At 44.8% G+C, this 22,232-nt stretch overlaps 1 pseudogene; it reads left to right on the forward strand.

Moving 5' to 3' along the window:
* The first annotated feature begins 1,663 nt into the window (after positions 1-1,663).
* Positions 1,664-20,065, forward strand: LOC103652318 (uncharacterized; annotated as a pseudogene).
* Positions 20,066-22,232: the final 2,167 nt, after the last annotated feature.

Raw genomic sequence — 22,232 nt, forward strand, 5'->3', positions numbered from 1 at the left:
AAGTATGAGAAATGGCATAAATACTTAAATATCATTATAAGCTCATTTCTATTTTTATTATTATAAAGATGACAACAAATTACAGATGTACCTTCGGCTTGAAGGAAAGCAAAAGTACAAGCGTGACGCAAAAGTGAATGCCCAGTCCGCGTGAACAGTAGGGGGTACTGTTCACCTATTTATAGGCACGTGTCACAGCCCATGTAAAATTACATCCAGGTCCTTTGCTTTTGATAATAACTCTATAATAATCCATCGAGGTCTAGATAGTCTTTTCCTCTTTAAGTCGGTTTCCTCTTTTCTGCCATCATGCCGAAGCTTCCTTGCGCACAGCTTTGGCTCTGTTCCACCCTTCTTTATCTTTGTGTTTCTTCATACATCAATTTTGACTTGTCCGAAGGGTTCATGTCCGAAGGTACCTGTTCATGTATTATACTGCAGAAACATTGTCAAATCTTGTTTTTGAGGACCTTCGGAAGCCGAAGGCCCCCAACAGTAGCCCCTCGCAATATTAATTTGTTAAAATAATAAATTCAAATTGCGATATGGATGAAGGCCCTAAGCCGAAGGTCCGAAAAAACACCTTCCCTTTGCTAGAATAGCAACAGCTACTGACAAGCGGGCCCTCCAGCACACAATACACCAGGCGTATAAATAAGAGCGCACCACTAGCTCATTTGGCATGCTTTCTTGCCATCTGCCTTGCCTACTCAAACAGCTCTTTGCTTACACACACTTGACCAGATTTTTTAAATTTTAAAGCTTCGGCTTTGAGAGCACTTTTCTCAGCTCTTTCGAAGATGTCTGAGGATAAGAAGGCTACCGCTGAAACGAAGCTGAGCCTTTCTGAGGAGATGAATCTTGGCTTTATTGAATCGATAGCAAGGACAAATGCGGAGAAGATTGCTAGGGAAACTCTGGAGGGTTTGTTTGAAGATACCAGTGACAGTGACAGCTATGATGTGGAGAGCGGCGAGGAAGTCTCCGAAGATCGAACCTGGAGACCAAGCCATGCGGTTTTTGGAAAATCAATTATTAAACAAAGCCATCTTGACAACATGAGGGGGAAATACTTTCAGGATGTGTCTATTGTGAGGGCTGATGATGGAGAAAAAACTTGTCCTACCCTAGAGGAGAATGAAGTCGTGATCTTTCGGAGCTTTTTGAAGGCTGGGCTTCGGCTTCCTCTTAGCAGCTTCGTAGTCGAGGTTTTGAAGATATTTCAGATCTACCTTCACCAGATTACCCCTGAAGCTATTATAAGAATGGGAATCTTCGTGTGGGCTTTAAGAAGTCAAGGCTTGGAACCAAATGCAAAAAGTTTCTGCAGCATGCATGAAATGTTATACGAGACGAAGCCCTAGGGTAAGGAACAGTATCATAATAATTTCGGTTGCTATAGCTTCATTGCTCGTTCTGGCTCAAGCTCGCCAGTACCGACTTTTCAGAAGATATGGCCCAGAGACTGGACAAAAGAGTGGTTTTATGTAAAGAATAATTTAAAGGAATGAGAAGACATCAAAGATATAATCATGCGCCCTATCTGGCAATGCTTCGGGTTCCGTAAACCGAAGGTAGAAATTGACGAGGCGGCCGAAGATTGCCGCAAGGCTTTCGGCTTAGTCTGCTCTTTCATTGGGACAAGGGTTTAGTTCAAGAGCACATGGCCTACAGGATATGGCCGCTGCTAGCCGACTGGGAGGTGCCAAAAGAGTCCATCAGCAATCCCCACGAAGGTGGTCTGGTTCGGCTAAAATATACCTTCAGATTCAGAGACCAGTTTATCGAGCCAGACGACGACTGGCTGAAAAGCGTTGAAGCTACAAGCGATGATCTGCTTGGGCTGTATTCCAGAGCAGAAGACAACACATTATCTGTGGCCTTCGGGAACCGTAAAAAGAAGAGATTGAACAGAGTTTTCGATGCCATCGGGTTCATGTATCCTGACTACCGTTACCTGCCACGGGGACAAAAAAGGAAAAGTGAAGATTCCGGGAGAGATGATGCTTCAGCTGCTCCGAGTGAGCCTGCGCCGAAGAGGAAAAGAGTGAAAGTCCTTACTCATCGACCACGCTATATTGAACCGGCCGTAGTGCCTGATTTTGACGGTGAGAGCTCTTCGGCGCCCGAAGGCAAAAACCCTGCGATTTCACAAAAAAGTGAACCGGCTGCAACGCCGAAGGCATCATCAGCCAAATCGGATGAGCCGAAGGCTATTAACATTGAAGAGATGAAGGTTGGGAAAACGAGAATATTGGAAGCAATAAGTCCTTCGGCGGAAGTTGGAGTGCCACAAGCTCAGAAGGGTCCAGCTGTGACCCCCAAAAGGAAAAGGATGGTTAATGTTTTGGATGTACTGGAGATAATAAAGTCTTCAAGCTCTACGCCGGAAAAAGTTGCCGAAGCTCAAAAAGCACAAATTGAAACAACAGCCTCTGGAGGCGAAACTACAAAGCACCAGACTGAAATCAAAACTGGACCTTCAGAGTCTGCCAAAGAAAAATCCTTGGAAACTGAAGGAGAAAATAAAAAGGAAACTTTAAAGCAGATTCTGTCTGAAAAACTCTTTCTTCCACTCCTGAATCATCTTTCAACTTGCCTGATTATATTGTGCGACATGCTTCGGGCAAAATACTATTTGAAGAAGAAAAACGAGAAGCTCATCATTATGCCCAGAAATTAAAATATCCAAAAGGGGCGTTGATATTCAATGGCAGCGAAGAAGAAGACTTCTTGTATTGTCTCCCAGACAACAAGGAGATCTCTGTCTGCCGGGAGATGGCAAGAAGCTTCGGATTCCCAACCCTGGAAGATGGGCTTTCAGTTTTGTCAAAAGATGAAATAGCCGACAGCTTAGCATATAACAGCTTAAAGGTGAGAAAATAAACTTTTTGCGTGGTTACAAATTCGTGTGTTTATTTCTTGATATTACATTCCTTTTGCAGGGCCTTATTCTCAGCAATGCCCTCAGAGCGCAGAAAAGTGCTGAAGACGAAGGATGTATCATGGCATTGAATAACCTTCGTTCCGAAGTGATTGAGCTGAGGAACGAAGGTCTTGAGAAAGATAAAATTTTACATTCATTGCTTAACAAAATAAAAGAGGACGAAGCTGCTTCCAAGGCCCAAGCTAAAGCCCAGAAGTGCAAAATTGAAAATCTTCAGAAACAGCTGGCTGAGGCGAACTTAAAGTGTGCAACTGCCGAAGCTGACCTTGAAGCCAGCGACTACTGGAAGAATCATTGGGAGAAAGCAATTGCAGAGCTTCGGTCTTCAAAAGAAAAATGTTATGAAAAATCCATGAAATGTGTGGAAACAATTAAGACTAGTTTCACCAGCGTCGGCACATTTTTGAATGAAAGCAACTTCGTACTGGGAGATCCCGAAGGTCCAATCGACTGGATCAACGGCGAGGCCGAAGCTTTTGAAGAAATTTTGAGTGGCCGTGGGGACATATGCGCCTTCTCGGGTGCTAGGGGGATGGCCACTATTTTGGAGAGAAGAGGCTGCGATCATGTGAAGTCCTTGGCGCAAACTGAGGCCACCTTATCTACTGAAGATATAAAAGACCCCTCGGCCGAAGCGAGCTTGGTTGGTGGAAAATTTTTCACTGATATCTGGGAAAATGGCGGTCGGGAGATGGCTCAAGAAATCATAAGGAGAAGTGAAAAAGGTATTCACGATGCTAGAAAAGTGGCAGAGGCCGCTGAGAAAAGTGCGGATCTCGAGAGGCGAATAGGTATTGACTACTAACTTTTGACTTTATGTTGTAATTTTATGACTTCGGACTTATTTACACTTTGCAACACAGTCGTACAATCTCCTCCCCCAGAGCCCGCCGAGCCATTGGCGGACCCTAAAGCTAAGGGGGATGACGAAATTAGAAAAATGGCCGAAGCTATTATGGATAAAGTTGTTGATCAACTACTAAACGAAGCTGCAGAAGTAGTTTTAAGAGAAGATTAGTTGTTATTGTAAAGCTATTTGGAATGTAATATTTGCTGGACAATATGCATAATATTTTGTAATTTTGAATGTAATATATGAACTGTTTATGATTCAACTCTTTACGATGCATGAAACTTTTACGTACATACCGTTTTTGAGCCTTTGGCGAAAAAAAACACCTTCCCTTCTTTTCATGCTTCGTAAAGAACATCCATATTCCGTAAAAATATTGCAGTTTCCGAAAAAACATCTATGCTTTATGAACAATGGATCTCCTTTTCATATCAAAATGACGAAGATGTATTTCTTGAAAACCTATTTTGTGCCTTGGCACTTTTTCGAAACGATCTCCGAAGCTCAATAATGTGGGTCAACATTGTGTACCTTTCTGAAGATCCATATTGTACCCCCTTCTTGTGCCATTGATGCAATATGATGTATGATGCTATGCTATGCGCATGATGTGATGATGTAATGATATGCAAAATGATATTCGCGCCGAAGGCCTACGCACATTCCCAGTGGAGCACACAATCTTTTGGTCATTTTTCGGTTCATCAGCGCTGACTTTTCGCTGTAAGCCTCCCTTAGGAGCTTCTTCGCCTTTTATTTCGGCGGTATCAGCGTTTATTTTTCGCTGTAAGCCTCCCTTAGGAGCTTCGTCGCCTTCTATTTCAGCGGTATCAGCGTTTATTTTTCGCTGTAAGCCTCCCTTAGGAGCTTCTTCGCCTTCTATTTCGGCGGTATCAGCGTTTATTTTTCGCTGTAAGCTCTGCATTCCCTTTGGAACGACTTTTGAGCAGAAAACTTACGCTGCGTTCCCTTAAGAACGACTTTTGTTGCTTTGACAATAACTTGCAATGCATTCCTTCGTGAAAACCTTTAGAACTTCGTCAATGTTTGAAGAAGATATATTCATCATGATAATGACAAAGCTATTACAGGAAATTGAAAACAACAAAAGAACTGAATTTTCAATGCTTGTTCTTTATTGAAAAGGTGAATGATGACAAATGTAAAGGTTGTTTCTGAGGTAGGATATATCTTAGTAGATGTGCTTTGATTCTGGCACAGTACTATTGACTGTGCGAGCTACGGACTGCTCCCTGAAGTCTCTCTGCTGGTGACTGTGCTGGCTCCCTTCTGGCTGCTGGCCTTGGGGACAAGCGGGTTGCATTGGTGGTGGAGGTGGAGGCTATTGCCAAGATGCCTGAGGTTGGCTTGCCGAAGCAACAGAAGCTGCAGGATGGTTGCCCACATATTCTGGAATGTATGGTGAGTGGTACGAAGCAGTATGCATAACTTGCTTCGGCTGACTCTGTTGGGCTGCAGCTTCTGCTATCTGTTTCTGTTTTTGAATGGTGACATGGCACATCCTGGTGGTATGGCCCTTGTCCTCCCCGCATAATAGGCAGTAAATTTTCCTGGGCTGATCCCCAAACCTTCCTCCAAAGCCCCAAGCGCCTCTGCCCCTTGGAGCTAGGGGCCGAAGATAGCTCTGTTGCTGCCCCGAAGCCTGAGAGGAATACTGCGGCCTTTGTTGTTGGCTTCCCCTATCGTCATTCTGAGTAGAATGGATAGACCTAACGTGCCTAGGGTGGATTCTCCCTCCGAAGCTCCTGGTCATTTCGGAGAACCTATAAGCTTCCTCCCTCCTTTGCCGAAAGTCATTATCTGCTCTGATATATTCATCCATCTTCTGAAGCAGCTTGTCCAGGGTCTGAGGGGGTTTCCTGGCAAAGTATTGGGCTGTGGGTCCTGGCCGAAGCCCCTTAATCATGGCCTCAATAACAATCTCATTAGGCACTGTTGGTGCCTGTGCCCTCAGTCGTAAAAACCTTCGGACATACGCCTGAAGGTATTCTTCATGATCCTGAGTGCACTGGAACAAAGCTTGAGCAGTGATCGGTTTTGTCTGAAACCCTTGAAAGCTGGTAATAAGCATATCCTTCAGCTTTTGCCACGATGTGATTGTTCCTGGCCGAAGAGAAGAGTACCAGGTCTGGGCAACATTTTTGACTGCCATGACGAAGGATTTCGCCATGACTGCAGTGTTGCCACCATATGAAGATATGGTTGCTTCGTAGCTCATCAGAAATTGCTTCGGGTCTGAGTGTCCGTCATACATTGGGAGCTAGGGTGGTTTGTAAGATGGGGGCCAAGGTGTAGCCTGCAGTTCAACTGACAGAGGAGAAGCATCATCAAAAGCAAAATTTCCATGATGAAAATCATCATACCAGTCATCCTCGTTGACGAAGCCCTCTTGGTGAAGCTCTCTGTACTGGGGCCTCCGGTTCTGTTCATCTTGCATGAGATGACGAACCTCTTCAGAGGCTTCGTCTATCTGCCTTTGTAGGTCAGCTAACCGGGCCATCTTTTCTTTCTTCCTTTGCACCTGTTGATGCAGCATCTCCATATTCCTGATTTCTTAGTCCAAATCGTCCTCCTGAGGCGTTGGACTGGTGGCCTTCCTCTTCTGACTTCGGGCTTCCCAAAGGGAAAGAGTCTCCTGGTTCGGGTCCAGCGGCTGCAGAGCAGCAGCCCCCGTTGCTGAAGCTTTCTTCGGCGGCATGACGAAGGTCGATGCTTGCCGAAGGTGGTCAAAAAGGGTTCACCGGAGGTGGGCGCCAATGTTGAGGACTTGTCCTTAAATGCTATGAATTAAGAACAAGGCAACACGGAAATCGTTAAACGTTAAAGTCCTTCGTCCTTCGAAGCATTATTTCCCTTAGGATATAATGAGTTTCGGACGAAGGTTACGAAGGATATACCTTCATCAGTGTAACAAATAATGAAAAAGGGGGTTCACATAAAGTATGAGAAATGGCATAAATACTTAAATATCATTATAAGCTCATTTCTATTTTTATTATTATAAAGATGACAACAAATTACAGATGTACCTTCGGCTTGAAGGAAAGCAAAAGTACAAGCGTGACGCAAAAGTGAATGCCCAGTCCCCGTGAACAGTACGGGGGTACTGTTCACCTATTTATAGGCACGGGTCGTAGCCCATGTAAAATTACATCCAGGTCCTTTGCTTTTGATAATAACTCTATAATAATCCATCGAGGTCTAGATAGTCTTTTCCTCTTTAAGTCGGTTTCCTCTTTTCTGCCATCATGCCGAAGCTTCCTTGCGCACAGCTTCGGCTCTGTTCCACCCTTCGTTCTCTTTGTGTTTCTTCATACATCAATTTTGACTTGTCCGAAGGGTTCATGTCCGAAGGTACCTGTTCATGTATTATACTCCAGAAACATTGTCAAATCTTGTTTGTGAGGACCTTCGGAAGCCGAAGGCCCCCAACAGTAGCCCAATCCACCACAGAGGATAAATATGTTGTTGTTACTCTCTATTGCTTTGGATGATGGTCACTTTGAGAGATCTTGGTTTGATTTTTCAGTAGGTGCATTTGCTTTGCGATAGAACCAGTGCCATTACCGTTGCCAAAAATCCAGTGCTGCATTCCAAGTCAAAGCACATTGATGTCCACTTTCATTTTCTGAAAGATCATTATAAGAAAGGGGATATAGACATATGCCATGTTGACACCCATAGACAACTTGTCGATATCCTCACCAAACCCTTGATCAGTCCACTTTTACACATTTGGAAGGGGAGTTGGGTGTGTGTTCCCCTTTTTAGAAAAAGGAACCCGTTGTTTTTTGTACTATACTGTAACACCCTGAATTTGGGGTTATAAATTTTCTTCTCCAAAATTCACTAAATTCAGGCGTTACTCTCTTTTTCTCTTCCTGTTTCGCTCCTTCCACCTATTTTCAAAGCAATATAGAGACTGGTGTCTGTATCACGTGAAACCAAAACCTAACTTGATATTGTTGTTGCATCATGCTAGAGCATATTTATTTTGTCTGATGTTGTGCCTAGGTGTGCATTCGTCTAATTTTAGTTTTCAATTCACGGATTGATCTTGATTAGAAGCAGGCGAGATCGAGTAGAGGGAAGTCAGCCTGGCTCACGGCCTAGCCCAGCCCTGGGCGTGCGCTGTGGGAGACAGATATCCCCCGGGTCCACTAGAAGGCGAAAGGGCCTCGTGCGGGGCCTCGGGCCAGTTACCTCGCAAGGCCATCCCTTCGTGGGCCGGGCTAGAGCTATTGGCGGAATGGGCTGACCTAAGAAGGCAACAAATTCAAGCCCAAGCAGTCTGTCAAATCGTGCGCTATCTAAAGAAGCCATCTGACTTTCCCTCGCATGGCTTCCTCGAATATCGGGGCAGATTAGGGATGAGTCGGCGGTGTTTTCGAGAGATCAGTTCAATCGGTTCACTATTATTTAGGAGGCACGTGATCATGATGTACATGCGGAGTGCCCCACGGTCGTGTATATAAGGCCCAAAGGGTACCCCATCATTTGGATATCCCTATCTACTTATCTCATTAGCTTTTCTCCATTCAAGAGATACCACTTGTAACCCACCATATACAGATCCACCCTAGAAAGTAGGGTATTACGCCTCCCCAAGCGGCCCGAACCTGCAGAAAATCGTCTTTCTCTCTCTCTCTCTCTCTCTCTCTCTCTCTCTCTCTCTCGTGCGGCTAGCACGAACCATTGAGTTACAATCAACAGCACCGTCCTACCTAAAAGCACCACAAGGGTAACCCTGGGTGTGCGGTCGAACTCTAAATACCGACACGCGCCTAGGTGCCCCACCTCCCCCATACGCACCCCTCCCCTCATTTTCTCCTTCCCGCGCAAAATAACCTCCCTCTCCCTCTCTTCGACCTCTCTCCCTGCCCTAGGGTGGATCCCGGTGAGCGGTTGCTGCTATCCATCGAGCCCGTGGTGAGCTTCCCTCTCCTCCCTCCCCTCTCTCTCCTTCCCCTAGCCGAGCCTCTCCCTGGCGCGTAGCCTCCGTCCGCGGCGGCCCCCGGCGCAGCCCCTCGGCGCGTGTAGCCCTAGCGCGCGTAGTAACGTTTTAAATTCAGTTTAGATCGTGTGGTGTCGCGCGCTTCGTCGCGCGACAATCCGTTTTAATTTCAGTTTAGATCGCGTATGGTGTCGCGCGCTTCGTCGCGCGACAATCCATTTTAATTTTAGTTTAGATTGTGTGTGGTGTCGCACGCTTTGTCGCGCGATGATCCGTTTTAATTTCAGTTTAGATCACGTGTGGTGCCGCGCCCTTCGTCGCGCGACGATCTGTTTTAATTTCCGTTTAGATCATGTGTTGTGTCACATGCTTCATTGCGCGACAATCCTTTTAAATTTACCTAGGATCGCGTATAATAATTAAGGTGCATAGTGTAACGATGATTAATCAAATACTGAGCTAATTAGGATCTAGTGCTAATTTTATTTTTGCATTTCATGATTGTTAATTAATATGATTATATTTAGATAAGTATTTTAAACCATAGCTACTTAACGTAATTGTCTTTCGGGCGTAGCCTCGACTGTTGTAGTTTCTTTTCTCGCATAGTCGTGGATGCGAGTTCAGCGCCAAGCATCTGTTTAGTTGTTGTATTTTATTGTGTGGTGTATTTATTTCTTTCTATGTTAATATTGTGAAATGTATGTTTGAACTCGTATAGATAACGGTCCATTGGCGGAGTCTAAAGGAGTTGCAGGCGAAGACCCTAAGCAGCAGCTAGTTGGTGAAGGCAAGTATCTGCTGACCTATTTATGTCCTAATCATTCTATAATTTATCTCCCGCATTTACACAATTTATACCTAAGGATTTACTAGTTCTAGTTTATCCTGTCCTTGTTCACCTATTTGGGTTGGATCATTTTGGTTTAGCTCTATGCTAGCGCTTTACTTTCTATACTACTATATTAAGGCTACAAGAAGGTAGCATGTCTTCCCTTGTTCTGCCTTCTGTTAATCTGGACCGTCCGTCCTGTGGCTGCTACCTGGACCGTCCATCCTATGGCCCCTACCCCGCCCGCGTGCGTCGCCCCCAGATCCCCCTCGGTCGTCTCCCCCTCCGCACGAGCCACAGCCGGCCCAGGACAACATTCCAGGACACCACGTCCCAGCCGTCCATGTAGCCAAACACCCTCCTGGCCGCACCAACCTTCCCGCGGCTCGCGTACAAGGCGACCAGCGCTGGACCTACCGAGGCATAGAAGGCCAGCGCCGCCACGTTCTTGATCCGGTAGGCATGCGCCGTGTGCGCGGGGAGTAAGGCGGACGCGCGGCGGTAGCATGAGACGAGGCAGGAGAGGAGCTCGGCATCGGGCGTGACTCGGCCACCACCGTGGCACTGCCCGCGCAGCACCGGCAGTCTGCCATCGGTGGCGGGGTCAAGATCCAGCGGCGAGCGTCGGCGCCGACGCACGCGGAGAAGCTCATGCCGCCGCCGCCAGCTGCTGGTTCCTACACGCGTGGGTCTAACTTGCGGTCGGCGTCCTCCTTCCCGTCTCGCGTCTCCACCTCCACCACTACCGCCGGCAGCCACCACCCGCCCACCACCATAGGTAACTACGAGATGCCCCTTCCCTCCACCTTCGTATCCTGCCCGTCATGTCCGCCTATCTATTCCCTTCTGGTTGCCTCAGCGACCTTTCTTTTTGGTTTCCGGTTTTGCCCCCGCGGAAACTACTGGTGCGCTACCATCTAGACGAGTAGTTGGTTCCATAGTTGGGAGTCGTGGTCGCGTTCTTTGGGTGGGTTCGTGCCTTAGCATCGATGTAGTGTTTTTTATTTCTCTCCTTGAACTCAGTCGGTCTCCTTTGGTTCTGGTGAGCTGTACCGCCACATCTTTCAGCACTGTAAGTTGGATGGAAGATATTCCTTCCTTTCTTTTCCTCCCATTGCATCATTTCTTTCTTTTATTATATGGTATATATAAAAAATCATTTATTCGTTTATTACAAAAATCGAAGTAGGGTTTTCTCTTAATATATTTTAGTACCGATTTGATCTGGATCGATTCCAGTTTTTAGCTCATTTTAGGGGTATTTTCTAGATATGTACTTTTTTATGAGTTTTGGGAAAGTTGTGTCTCTGGCCAGAAAGCAGTAGCCGTATTTGTCATGCATTGTTTGCATCATGATGGGGCCATTTGTTATCTTATTTACAAATCTCGTGGTTCGGTGGCTGTACATGTACTCGTCGAGTGCTTTCGGCAGATTAATCTATTTTTTGTACTTGGGATGCTGTCAATGGGATGAATGAATTGCATATTTTAGGGTCTTTGCTGCATTATAGAGTAGATGGGTTATAAATATACAAATCTCAGCTTTCTATCCATTCTTTCTATCTAGAGTTTTAGACACCACATAGTATAGAGCAGCAGGAGCAGTGCTTTGCTCAGTCCACCTTTGTTGAGGCTGGGCTGAGAGTGTAGGAGTGAAGCCCCAAGGCTCTCTAGTAGGCGATCCACCACACCACCCGACCCCCACCTTTTTCCTCAACTTGTCAACCGCTGCCCCAACTACTCACTCCACCACCGCAATCGCGTCATCATTAACATTTCTTCTCTATTATTTTTAGGACCGTCGAGGATCGATCGGGCGGCGACACCGTCGAGCAGAAGCGGTTGTCACCGGACAAGGCGCACAGGTCCACCATGGACGCCGTCTACCACCACCACCACCAAGAGTCGCTGTTGATGGGCAACGGCGCCGCCACCACCGGCAAGAAGCTAGGCGTGGAGCGGTTCGAGCTGTCGCTGATCTACATCTCGCTGTTGTGGAAGGAGAAGGAGGACGATTTCCTTGTGATGAAGGGCACCAAGCTACCCCAGCGGCCCAAGAAAAGGGCCAAGAACGTGGACAAGACCCTCCAAGTATTAAACACCTGGCCTGAGATCGATTTGATCCTCTATTTCTAACCCGATCCAAATCTCTGCTCTCTCAAAACTTAAACATGTGCCCCCCTTGCTTTTTATCATGCAGTTTGTCTTCCCGGGGATGTGGTTGTCCGATTTGATAAGGGGACGGTATGAGGTGCGGGAGAAGAAATGCGTGAAGAAGGTATAAATCAAAACTATTTATTTTTCCTACTACTACCTTGATCTGGTCTGGCCTGCTCAACAGTTCCAGTTTTTTATGCAGTTTATTCAGCAACGGTAATTTTCGAACCTTATAATAAACATTATAATAAGATAATAAGAAAAATAAAAAGACACTAGGAAAAAATTGCTTTGAATGGGGGTATGGGGGTGCGAACATTTTTGTTTTTTGGGAATGTAAAATCTATACTTATACTATATTAAGGCTGTATGGGGGTAGCCTGCCTCCCCTTATTCTGCCTTTTGTTAATCTGGACCGTCCGTCATGTGGCTGCTACCCGGACCGTCCATCCTATGGCCCCTACCCCGCCTGCGTGCATCGCCCCCAGATCCCCCTCGGTCGTCTCCCCCTCCGCGCGAGCCACAGCCGGCCCAGGACAATTGATCATAGCATTCTAGGACACCATGTCCAAGCCGTCCATGTAGCCAAACACCCTCCTAGCCGCACCAACCTTCCCACAGCTCGCGTACAAGGCGACCAGCGCCGGACCTGCCGAGGCGTAGAAGGCCAGCGCCGCCACGTTCTTGATCCTGTAGGCATGCGCCGCGCGCGCGGGGAGTAAGGTGGACGCGTGGCGGCAGCATGAGACGAGGCAGGAGAGGAGCTCTGCGTCGGGGGCGACCGCGGATGCGGAGGTGGCGAAGAGGGAGATCGCCTCATAGGGACGGCCATGGCAGGAGAGCGCGGAGAGGATGGTGGTGTAGGAGGCGGTGGAGGGGTGGCTGAGGAGGGAGAAGACATGGAGGGCGGAGGGGAGGATGTCCGCTTGGGAGTAAGTGGAGATGAGGGCGTTCGAGGCCGGGAGGGAGGAGGGAAGCGCGCCGAGCTTGAGACCGGTCGCGTGGAGGGCGGAGACTGCGTGCTCGGTGAGGAAGGGTGTTTGGCTATGGAGATACCTAATTGTGTTAGCACTAAACCACATGTATTCTTCTTTCAGTTCTTTGAAATAGGTTAAGGTGATTTTAAAATCTGCTTATTTTAATTAGAACACGAGAAGCTTATTTAAAAAACACTTCACCTTATCCTCTCCTCCTGAGTTCTACTAAACCAGAGATCTTGACTCATTAATAGACGTAACCCAACAATATGTAACGGAGATATATTGCCAATTCCCTTTATCTGTTCATGACCAGCACTATTTTTTGAGTAGCCCCATGTTGTTTATTGCTTCCTCCTCTGACTTTTCCAATAGGTTTCTTTCTTACTTTAGTTGATCGTTATATTTCCTTTATGATGCTAATGACTCCTCTATTTTACATGCTAGCTAAAGTGATCACCCTGTACTGTAAAAGCAGTTGCGGTTGTTTGGAAAAAATGAACGCAAAATAGATGAATAGAAGAAAAAACCTGAGATAAGATAACAGTAAAAAGTATAGGAATAGAGTGATAGCAAAGATGTTTGGAATGGAGGGAGAAAAGCAAAGTAATCTAAGCAAGCATAGGAGTAGAGTGATAGCAAAAGATTCTTTCCCTTGGGTAGGATTGAAGTTTTTATTTTCTCTGTTTTGCACTGCTATGAGTTGTTTTCCTTTCGAAAGGAACTCAAATTTGCTTAAATGTATGAGTATTATTGTTAGTTCCAAGATATCAGAATTTTAAAATAGGCATGTTTTGTTGCTCCCCTGTTCTCCTAGCTCCCAAGCTCAGAATTCTGCTAGCTAGCTAGGAATAGTTTAAGAGTGTTGTCTAAGTAACTCAAGCATCATTTCCTACTCTTGGGAGGTGTGGAGTCTCTAGAATCGTGTCCCATTTCTATCTAATTGTTCAGTGAAGTTGCTTCTGATAAACATGAACAACAAAAAAGTACTCTTATGGTTGCAGGTGCAAGACTCGAACGCTGCGCTCTATAGCCGACAGAAGTATGCGGAGGCGAAGTTGTACGAGACTTTGATGATGCCCACCATGTGTTCGTTGAAATCCGCTCAAGGTAATAAGTTTTGATTCTCGTTGAATTTTAGCTGCTAAAACTTGAGAGGCACTTGCAGTTGCAGATCTCATAGTCGTTGAAATCTGATGTTATATTGTAGCAAAAATTGAAGCCATGATCTCATGTTTTAGTTAAGATTAACTCTGTCTTTCTGCCTTCTACCTAGGGAGCCAGCATTTTTACCTTACTCAATTATATTGATGTATTTAATTAATATGTTTGATTTTAGAGCCACCATCCTAGGTGGTTTTGGCCTTATGATTCTGACTTGCATTTGAGTTGTAAGAAAATAGTTGTGTGTTTAGCAGTGTTTTTTTGTACACCAAGTTGCAAAGAAGTATATTTATTATGTGCACAGACCGGATGAGGAGGAAGGGCTCAAGGCCAGGTGCCACTATCGGAGCGATAAGGTGGACAACGTTGTCTATTGTCTTGAGGATGACGTCTATGTCAAGGTCCTTGTTCATCGCTTTCTGTTGCTTTTGCTCTCATTTTCCAATTGCCATTAGGTATCCTACACAAATAACCCTTATGCGTGGAAATCATGAAAGTAGACATTTAACACATGTATGTTCTAATATGTGAAAAATTGTCAACTGTCTATCACCGAGAAAACGACTAAGGTGAGCCTTTTTCCCTTTTCTTACTTTGTTTCTCTCTTCCCCTTTTTTGGTATCACGGTGATGAACATTTTTCCCCTTTTCTTTCTCTCTCTCTGGTAGTACTATGTGTTGGCCCAGTAAGAGATCCGCTTTCTTCCATTCTAAGATGGAATGCTACCAATTCTAATTCCAATTTCCCTGTCTACTATACTGATTCTGGATGTCGCCATCGAAGAAGACGCTAGCAAGAAGAAACTCTAAAGGTAACTGCAAGGAGGCATGACATAGGCCGACTCTTCATCCCAGATCTATTTATCATCATCATCACATCATTCTCCTTGTCAGGTTAGTGGTGCTGCCGACCCATTCATCCATCAACTGCAGTCTCTAGGTCCTATTCATATTGTTCGTCCATCTATGTATATTAATAGTTGGCACATCCATTTATATCTTTTTATAGGGCTAATCATTGAGATGTCTCTTCCTCTTGGCCCTGGTAAATTTTTTGTTTGTTCTATGACGAGAAATCACAACTTCATATCTTTTTTATTTTGGGGGCTTCACTTTTTTAAAATAAAATGTAAATATTTGGGCCCCGTGCAGCGCGATCGCATCTAGGACGGCTGGCTCCGCCTACAACTGCATGGACAACATCCCGCCCGACATCATCTCCCAGCTCCTCGCATTCTCCAACAAGTTCTGCTATGAGGGCCTGAAGCCAACCTACGACAACCGGGTCACAACCATGGTGCGGGGTCTCGACGATGCCTGATCCCTCATCGACATTAGCCTCTAGGAAGCCTCCCACCTCCTCGTCGCCTCGTGCCTCTAGGTGCTCCTATGGGAGACCCTGAAGTCGCTCACCCACCTAGACATTGCGCGTGTTGTTATAGGAGTACCTTAAATTGCATAGTGTTTAAAATTGATTTGGTGGTCGGTATGTCATAGTATAGTCAGTTTTTTTGTGTATGTTGTTGGTATTGATTTTATTGGATGTGAATTCATTCATCCATTCATAGTATATTTGAATTCATGATAGTATCTACACATGTACACTGCTTAAAGATACTATCTACGTATCTATATCTATTACAATTTTGTATAAATACTTTTGATAGTTTTTAAATTTGTATGGCAAAGCAGGGACACATACATATATATCTTTTAATGTATGTAAATCTTTTTAACCTCTAAAAGATGCTAACAAGAAGGTATAATGATAATTAATGTTTTTATACATCTCAATATATCTTATCATTATATGTTAACTCTATAGCAACGCACGGGCATACACCTAGTAATCAATGAACATGATAAGATCATTTATGAAACGAGGTTTACTTTTGATTTTGATGATGGCATTGTGACATTTAAGGGGGCTCGGTGTATGCGGCTCGCTCTATCGAGGGTGGTTTGCTCCTTGAGGAGCAGTGCGGTACATTTAGGAAAACTAACGGGTGGCTACAGCCTCAGGGAATCTTTGTAAAGGCTACGTAATGAAACCTTGCCTATTCACATTGGTAGTGTTTAAGGGTTTGATCAACCTGAGGCAAAAAGGAAACACGGTTCATGGGTAAAGTCTGCAACACTGCAGAGTGTTATGAAACTGATATATCGGTCGTGCTCACGGTTATGAGCGGCCTTGGAAGCTCCATTGATTAGAGATACTATGATTATAAATGATGATGAGGTTAATTATGGTTTTGATGATTATGATTCTGGTTTCTAGTATTCTTTCTGTTTGGAAGGAGCATTTTGGGGTAATAAACTTGGGTTTAATGCTAAAATCCGGCTCTCTACTAGTAATAATTACCTGACCAACTGCTTGATCTTAACCCCTGAAAGTCGCCTAGAGGGGGGTGAATAGGTGAAACCTGAAAATTATAAACTTTAAACATGCACTATGCCCGAGGTTAGTGTTAGAAATAATTCAGAGTGTGGAAGATTGTTCCTCTTGCTATGCGTTGCTTAATCGATGCGGATAACCTTGGGAGCAAACTCAAAACAATATAAGCAAGGGAACTTTAGAGAGAGAGGAGAGGGGATAAACAAATCGAGTGGAGATCAACATAAATGAACACGTCGATTTGTTTACCGAGGTTCGGTTCCAAAGAACCTAGTCCCCGTTGAGGAGGCCACAAAGGTCGGGTCTATTTCAACCCTTTCCCTCTCTCAATCAGTCACTTAGACTGGTTGAGTGCTTCTTCTTAATCACCCGGGTCACTAAGACCCCACAAGGATCACCACACAAATAGGTGTCTCTTGCTAGCTTTGGAAAGCACTTAGAAGAAATTAGAATGAGAAGAAGAAACCAATCCAAGCAACAAGAGCAACAAAAGAAACACAAATGACCATCTCTCAAGTCACTAAGCAATTGAGTTGGTTTTAAAGCTTGGAGGGGATTGAATGCTTTGATTGTGTCTTTGGAGCGTTTGCCTTTGCTCTAGTATTGAATGTGAAGATATGAAAGCTTGAATGGCTTGAACGGTGGTGGTTGGGGGTATTTATAGCCCCAACCACTATTCCAGCCATTGTTGTCGATGGGCACACCAGACAGTCCAGTGGTGCACCGGACATGGCTCTGTTCATTGTCCGGTGGGTGCCACGTCAGCCGACCATTGGGGTTTGGAGCGGTTGACCGTTGAAGTCCTTTGTCCTCTTGCGGCACCAGACAGTCCGATGGCACACCGAACAGTCCGGTGTGTTCTGACTTTATAGTTCTGACTTCTGTCTTCTGCACTGTTCATTGTTCCTCCGTCAGCGCAGTCGACCGTTGTGAACTTAATCGTTGCTCCATTGGCACACCAAAGTGTCCAGTGGCACACCGGACAGTCCGGTGATTTTTAGTGGAATGGCTCTGAGAAAACCCGAGAGCGGCCAGTTCGCGAGGTGCCTCAGCCTGGGCACTGGACAGTGTCCGGTGCACCACTGGCAGCACCAATACTTGTTTTTGCTCCAAACTTTGTAGAGTTCCCCAACTAATTTTCTATTGGTTTAGGTTGAACTTTATGCACCTGAGATAAATGACAACTAGGCAAACTAGTTAGTCCATGTGGTTTGTGATGAACGTCAACCACCAAAATCGATTATAGGAAATGTTAAGCCCATTTCCCTTTCAACCCCACATAAAGCTAGTCCACCACAGCCAAACGGGACAACTGCTGAGTATGTTGATGTGTACTCACCCTTGCTTTACAAAACCAAACCCCATGTAGGTTTTCCACATTGCAACCACTGCTCAGGAGAAGATGAAGCTGTGGTGGAGGATTTCCAAGAGTTTTAAGACTATGATGAGTTCTAGCCGTGGGTTAGCGACAAACCCCTAGGCGGCTGCCTATGAAGGTTGTGTTTAGCTACGTTTCGTTATCGCACTTTGATTTATGTTAATGACTATGTGGATGACTCGGGTATCATGATGTAATCAACTATTACGTCTTTTATGTTATTTTGAGCACTGTGTGATGATGTCTGGTTATGTAAATTGTTGTGTACGTGAATTGCTGATCCTGGCACGTACATGGTTTGCATTCAGTTTGTCTTCTAAAACCGGATGTGACATAAGTGGTATCAGAGCCGTGCTGGCCTTAGGACCGCTAACCTAGAGTAGAATGATCGTTTTAAGGATTATAGACCCCTATTCTCACCTCGACCTTGGTGTCATCTCAAAAGTTGGTCATCTCGACCAATTCTATGTTCTACCATATATATATATATATATGTTAGGGGCCTTCGGCTCCCGAAGGTCCTCAAAAACATAGTTTGACAATATTTTCCAAGTGTAATATGTGAACAGGCACCTTCGGAGTCAGGTCGTGAATATACAAGAGCATGATTAAGACGAAGCTTGACTGGAATGAAAAGCGATCATGACGAAGGATAAGACGATCACGAAGCTATGTGCAGAAAGGCTTCGGCACAATAACAGAAAAGAGGAACCGACTTAAAGATGAAAAGCCAAATTGGACCTCGAAGAATTACTATAGTTAATGATAAATGTAAAGGGCATCAATGTAATTTTACACGAGCTGCGTCCCGTGTCTATAAATAGGTGAACAGTACTCCCGTACTGTTCACGCTGACTGGGCATACGCTTTTTCACATCACGTTTGTACCTTTACTTTACATCAATCTGAAGGTACATTTGTAATTCGTTTTTATGACTTCAATAATGGAAATATATCGATGATAATGCTGGTATTATTACTCGTACATTATTTACATAGTTGCTCTGTTTAACCATTTATCAACCTAACGAAGGTCTTTTCTTTCGTAACCTTCGTCCGAGATTCATTATACCCAAAGGGATATACTGTTTCTAAGGACGAAGGAGTTCGACATTTAACACTCTTATGTTGTCTTGTTCTTAATTCATAGCATTTGAGAACAAGCCCCCAACATTGGCGCCCACCTCCGGTGAACTCACTTCCACTTTTTGGGTTTTGAAAATCTTCGGCAAGCGTCACCTTCGTCATGCCGCCGAAAAAAGCTTCAATGACAGGGGCTGCCACTCTGCAGCCGCTGGACCCCAATCAGGATGTCGTCTCTCTTAGGGAGGCCCGAAGCCAGAAGAGGAAGGCCATCAGTCCAACGCCTCCGGAAGACGACTTGGACCAAGAAATACAAAAAATGGAGATGCTCCATCAACAGGTTCAACGGAAGAAGGAGAAGATGGCTCGTCTAGCTGATCTTCAAAAGCAGATAGATGAAGCCTCTGAAGAGCTTCGACACCTCGCTCAAGATGACCAGAATCAAAGGCCCCCGCGCAGAGAGCTTCATCAAGAGGGTTTCTACAACGAGGACGACTGGTATGAAGATTTCCATCATGGAAATTTTGCTTTTGATGACACTTCTCCCCTGTCAACAGAACTGCAGGCTATACCTTGGCCACAGTCTTATAAGCCACCTCAGCTCCCTATGTATGATGGTCATTCAGACCCGAAGCAATTCTTGATGAGCTATGAGGCAACTATATCTTCGTATGGTGGCAACACAGCGGTCATGGCAAAGTCCTTCGTCATGGCTGTCAGGAGCGTTGCACAAACCTGGTACTCCTCCCTTAGGCCAGGAACAATCACCTCATGGCAAAAGCTGAAGGATATGTTGATAACCAGCTTCCAAGGTTTCCAGACGAAGCCAGTCATTGGTCAAGCTTTATTCCAGTGCACCCAGGATCACGAAGAGTACCTTCAGGCATATGTCCTAAGGTTTCTACGTCTGAGGGCACAGGCACCAACAGTGCCCAATGAAATTGTCATTGAGGCCATGATTAAGGGGCTTCGGCCAGGACCTTCAGCTCAGTACTTTGCCAGAAAACCTCCTCAAACTTTGGAGAAGCTGCTCCAGAAGATGGACGAGTATATTCGAGTTGACAATGATTTTCGCCAAAGAAGGGAGGAAGCTCTCAGGTTTTATGAAATGACCAGGGGCTTCGGAGGAAGGTTTTATCCGAGGCATGTCAGGTCAATTCACAATTCTACTCAAAATGATGACAAAGGGAGTCAGCAGCAAAGGTCACAGTATTCCTCGCAAGCTTCGGGGCAACATCAAGCTTTGGGGCAACAACAAAGCTCTTTTCGGCCACCAGCGCCAAGAGGCAGAGGCGCCAGGGGCTTCGGGGGAAGATTTGGAGATCAACCAAGAAAAATTTACTGCTTATTCTGCGGTGAAGGCAAGGGCCACACCACCAGAATGTGTCATGTTACCATTCAAAAGCAAAAGGAGCTAGCAGAGGCTGCAGCACAACAGAGCCAGCCGAAGCAGGTTATGCATACTGCTTCGTATCATTCGCCTTACATTCCAGAATATGTAGGCAATCACCCTGCAGCCTCTGTTGCTTCGGCAAGCCAACCCCAAGCTTCCTGGCAACAGCTTCCACCGCCACCACCAATACAACGAGCTCCGCAGCCAGAAGGGAGCCAGCACTCTCACCCCCAGAGGGACTTCAGAGAAGAATCCGAAGCTCGCACAGTCAATAGCACTGTGCCAGAGTCGAAGCACATTTACTGACAAAATATCCTACTCCCACAGCAGTTTTTTATGCTTTCACGTTCAGTTTTATTTTCTTCGTAGTAAAGAACAATTATGGGAAGTTTAAGTGTTTTTTATCGTTTTTCAAATTCTTGTAACAGTTTACCGTATTATCATAATGAAAATATATCTCCTCCAAAGGCTTCAGTTACCGAAGCACAAGAATTTATGGAGGCACGGAGAACCTTCAGAATATCGAAGACTTGTTCTAAGGAATGAGCCGTAACTTTTTTTTGAAGTAATAAAAAGTCGTTCCTAAGGAAGCGCAGTGTAAGTTTTCTACTCAAAAGTCGTTCCAAAGGGAATGCAGAGCTTACAGCGAAAAATAAACGCTGATTCCGCTGAAAGTAAAAGGCGAAGAAGCTCCTAAGGGAGGCTTACAGCGAAAAATAAACGCTGATTCCGCTGAAAGTAAAAGGCGAAGAAGCTCCTAAGAGAGGCTTACAGCGAAAAATAAACGCTGATTCTGCTGAAAGTAAAAAGCGAAGAAGCTCCTAAGGGAGGCTTACAGCGAAAAGTCAGCGCTGAGATAAAAAGATTGTGTGCTCTATGGCAGGGATATGTGTATTTTCAGCATAAATGTCATTTTGCATAACATAACATCATTACATCATTTTGCATAACATAAGCATTATCCATCATTTCGCATGGAGAACAGGAAGGGGACATAGCATTGATCTTCGAAGAATGTTTTGAAAAAGAGAAAATCATGCCAAGGCACAAGATAAATTGAGAAGAAGTCTAACTTCATTTGAGAGGCAACATAAGACTTTTTTATGGATTCAAAGAATGTTTTCACGAAGTTTGGAGATTCTTCATCAAAGAAGTATGGCAATTCTTGTGACACATAAAAGATTTTCTTTACGAAGCATGAAAAGAAGGGAAGGTGTTTTTTCGCCGAAGGCTCAAAAAGCGGTATGTATGAAAAAATTTCATGCATCGTAAAGAATTGAACCATAAATAGATTATATATTACATTCAAAGTTACAAAGCTTTACACATGTCATGTTCCAAGTATTTTTACAATAGCATTTAATCTTCCCTAAGAACTACTTCTGCAGCTTCGTTTAGCAGCTGATTGACAACTTCGTCCATGATGGCTTCGGCCATTTGTCTAATTTCATCGTCTCCCTTCGGGGGACGGTCCGCAGGTGCCTCAGCGGGTTCTGAGGGAGGAGAGGACACGACTATATTACTATTACAAACTACGGATAAAGTTCAAAATCAAAAATTACAACAAAATAAAAATCACTAATTAATACCTATTTGCCCTTCGGGCCTTGTGTTTTTTTCAGCAGCTCTCGCTACCTCCCTAGCATCATGGATGCCTTTTTCACTTCTCTGAATGATCTCTTGAGCCATTTCTCGGCCGCCATTGTCCCAAATGTCAGTGAAAAATTTTCCACCAACCTGGCTTGCTTCGGCTGAAGGATCTTTGATATCTTCAGAGGATAAAGTAGCTTCAGACTGCGCCAAAGATTTCACATGCTCGCACCCTTTCTTCTCTAAAATAGTGAAAGGATCACGATGCCCAAGAGGGGGGTGAATTGGGCTTTTCTAAAAATCAACACTAATTAAAACCTAAGCAAGAGCTAAGCAAGAGCCCAACTTCACCCCAACAACTAGCACTAAGAATATAATACTAGAAATGCAACAATGCTAAGACAATACTTCAAATACTTGCTAAACAAATACACAATGTAAAGTGCTTGAATTAAGTGCGGAATGTAAAGCAAGGTTTAGAAGACTCCT

The sequence above is a fragment of the Zea mays genome, chromosome 3, assembly GCF_902167145.1.
Source record: "Zea mays cultivar B73 chromosome 3, Zm-B73-REFERENCE-NAM-5.0, whole genome shotgun sequence".
In the NCBI taxonomy this organism is placed as follows: Eukaryota; Viridiplantae; Streptophyta; class Magnoliopsida; order Poales; family Poaceae; genus Zea; species Zea mays.